Source organism: Orycteropus afer, unplaced genomic scaffold, assembly GCF_000298275.1.
Source record: "Orycteropus afer afer isolate SDZICR_OR568_19922 unplaced genomic scaffold, OryAfe1.0 scaffold00055, whole genome shotgun sequence".
Lineage (NCBI taxonomy): Eukaryota > Metazoa > Chordata > Mammalia > Tubulidentata > Orycteropodidae > Orycteropus > Orycteropus afer.
Window position 1 is genome coordinate 8,142,770 of NW_006921642.1, and position 3,733 is coordinate 8,146,502.

The window sequence follows — 3,733 nt, forward strand, 5'->3', positions numbered from 1 at the left end:
AGCTAAATCTAAGGCAACTGGTGTACTGGTAGCATTATTGATAATAACGACATAGGTGATTCTAGGAAGTATATATAGTTCATGAGCAATTTGGATTAAAGGAGACAACCAAAAAAACTTCATATTTTTTGAGTGTATGTGAGAAGACACAAGTCCAGAGACAACCAAAGAGCCTTGAGCTATTGAAATAACAGTGCTGAAGAAGCTAAAATCACAGGCATGCATAAATATGCAGCAATATGCAGAAGACCCAAGAACAGACGCAAAGAGACTTTTATAATTGCATTGGATTGTTCCTTCACTGTAGAGGAAAGAATGTTAAGGAAAAAAAAAAAAAAAAAGAGCCCTGGAGACTCTTCCTTAGCTCTTTAATTATTAGACTCTTTGTGAGAATGGACAGGCATGCCTTCTCTGACAATATTATATTTTTAAATTTCAGTGCCGGCAAAACGTAAAGATTTTTCTCAGCCTTTAAAAAACATAGTCGTGGGGATCATGTTGTGTTAGCATTTGCTTTTAAAATAAAACATGTGCTTGTGTATATTAGAATTAAGATCTTATTGCATGTATTATTTAATAAAATATTTTTTTGTGGAAAAAAGAAAGGCGATTAGAGGTGTTGGCTAAAGAGAAATTATGCCTTCTACTAGGGTCACCATACAATTTACCTTCCAAATCAATACATCTTTTAAAATATATTTTATTTTAAAATAATTTTTTGAAAACTGTTTATGGTGATTTGGGTGAAAACTTACAGAGCTAATTGGTTTTTCATTCAACAATTCCTACACATTTTGTTTCGTGATTATTGATTGCAATTTCCACAGTGTAACTGCACTTTTCCCATTTCCTCCTTCTGTTTACCGTTCCCCTTTGTCTTTCTTTCCTATCCCTTCCAGCCTTCTGTGCTTTATCCCAAGGCAAATGCCACCCTTTTGATTTTGTATGGTTGATTGTTTGAAGGAGTGCATACCTCCCAGGTATTATTGTTCATCTTATAGGCTTATTATTTGGCTGAATATTGAGCCACTGTGGTGAGTTCAGTTCCAGACCTGAAGTGTATCCAAGGGCTATTGTCTTGGGGATTTTACCAGTCTAAAATAATTTCAAACTTACCGAAAAACGTACAATAAAAATAGGAAGAATTCCTATATTGTTTTTACCCAATATGGTAGGCTGAATAATAGCCCACAGAGATATCTATGTCCTAATCCCTGGAACCTGTAAATGTTTTCAGATGTGGTAAAAGGGACTTTGCAGATGTGATTAAGAATCTTGAGATGGAAAAACAATCAAAATGGCTGCACCCTCTGGACAGTGGAAAGTCCACAGCTCAGGCAAAAGTTAAACGCTAGAAAAACAATTACATTGCCTTACTGACACCAAGTTACAGAATGATCATCTACGCTAGTTGAATAAGATGTGAGAGTCCAAATATACTCAGGCAAACTCAGAACTCATTGCTGACAAGGTCCACTTGCAACAGACAGAAGCGCACCTGAAAGAGGTGAAATCCTTTCTTGACAAAAATGAAGAGGAGCTCTCTCTAGCAGTGAGGTGCCATGATGCAGCCTCGAAAGAGAGTCAGAAGTTGAAAGGGGACCTTGAAGCTCTGGAGGAAAGGGAGAACAAGAAGGTGGGAAACTTTTAGCAACAATTAACTGAAGCTAAGGAAGACAACTGCAAACTTACAATCATGTTGGAGAATGTGCTGGCTTCTCACAGTAGGATGAAAGGCGCTCTGGCAAAAGTACAGAGTTTGGGCAGAGGAATTCAGAGATTGCAGGCCTCGAGAAAGAAAGGGCTCTAAATTGCAGAGGGTACAGAAGCTGGAAGCAAAAGTGGACCAGTGGCAGGGTAGAATGCTGGTTGTGGATGTCCAGCACAGCAGTGAGATGGAAAACACTAGATATAGCTAAAGAAGACAACAGGACACTGGCTACGAGCCTAGAGCAAGCTCTCCAGACAAATAATCATCTGCAAACAAAGCCTGATCATTTTCAAGAGAAATTGGAAAGCAAAGAACTTGAGCAACAGAATCTGGAAATCTTCAAGGAACGGATGGCTGAGGAGTCCAAAATGGAAGCTGAATTACATGCTGAACACATAGAAGATCTAAGAAATCAGTTTCAGACTGAGAGAGAAACTGCAAAGAAAGCAATACACCATGAGCCCACTGAGCCGAAGAAAGCTCTTGATGAGGCCAACCTCTGATTGGTGGAAGTGTCCCGCATGAACCGAGACCTGCGACAAAAAATAACAGAGCTGGAGAAAACACTGAACAATAACAAGGAGAAAATAAAGAACCTAAAGGCCCAAATTAAGCACCAATTATCAGCCAAGACAAACAATGCTCAGAATATAGAGAGGATGAAGCAAATAGAACAAGAATTGAGGCAAATGGAGATAATTAAGGATTCAGTATCAGAAAAAGAACTATGAACAGTCACTGAGTATCCAGAAATTTGTATTTGAGATGGCCAACCTTCAGAAAGAGATGCAGCTGTTGGCCAAGAGCCAATATGATGCCTTAGCATGGAATAAACAGCAAGAGGTCTGCAGGAGCTGGAGAATCAATGCCAGGAATTAGAGGACACTGTCATAGTGCCTAAGGCACCTGACTGCCAACGAGAAAACTGGCGGTTCAAACCCACCAGCTACTCCTCGCAACGAAGGTTGGGTAATCTACTTCAGTAGTGATACCACCTTGGAAACCCAAGGAGGGGTTGCTGTGAGTTGGGTGTGACTCAACAGCACATAACAACAACAACAACAACAGTCAGACATCTGAAGAAATGTAAAGAGGCAGCAGAGAATAACCTGAAAGAAGCCAGTGTGGAATCAGAACAGGTAACAGCTAACCTGGAAGAAGCTCACTGTTGGTTTAAGTGGAGGTTTGTTGATCTCCAACTTGAGCTGACCAAAAACCGGTTGCAAAGGCTTCCCTGAGAAGACAGGTGGCAGGAAGAGGATCAAGATAAAAGTCACAACATCATGCTCAGTCAGTCTGTCCTACATCGATGGGAGACTAAACAGAACTTTAGGTTCATGTCTAAGAATAGCCATTCTGAGGTAGAGAGGAAGTGATGCCCTCCACCGAGGAGTATTTTCATTCATGACTATACCTCTATGATTCCGTGAGCCCAGCAATGAGGTCTGCCTGTGCTACCATTATCAAAACGTGAAACATTTGATGTGGGCTGAAGACTATGGATCTGCGTTTATCCTTTTATGAACTCATTCATATCAGTGCAGAACCACTCCATCCTTTTTGTCCCTATGCCCCTTATCTACTCAATAAATTGATATTAATGTGTTGTAAAAAAAAAAAAATCTTGAGATGGAGTATTATCCTGGATTATCTGGATGGACCCTAAGTGTAATCACAAGCATCCTTATAAGGGAGATTTGACTACGGAAGAGAAGACCATGTGATGACAGAAGCAGATATTGAAGAGATGTTTTTTGAGATGAAGAAATGGGCCACAAGCCAATGAGTACAAGTAGTCTCTGAAATCTGAGAAAGACAAAGAAATAGATTCTCCCCTCAGAGGCCCCAGAAGGAACCAGTCCTGCTGACATCTTGACTTTAGCTAACTGAAACTGATTTTGGAATTCTGACCTCTAGAACCATAAGAAAATTAATTTGTGTTGTTTTTTTTTTATTTATTTTTTTATTAGGATTTGGGTGAAGATTTACAGAGTAAATTCACTTTTCATACAGCAGTTCACA

General features: G+C 39.7%; 1 pseudogene; it reads left to right on the plus strand.

Moving 5' to 3' along the window:
• The first annotated feature begins 392 nt into the window (after positions 1-392).
• LOC103195391 lies at positions 393-3,087 on the plus strand (annotated as a pseudogene).
• The last annotated feature ends 646 nt before the right edge of the window (positions 3,088-3,733 follow it).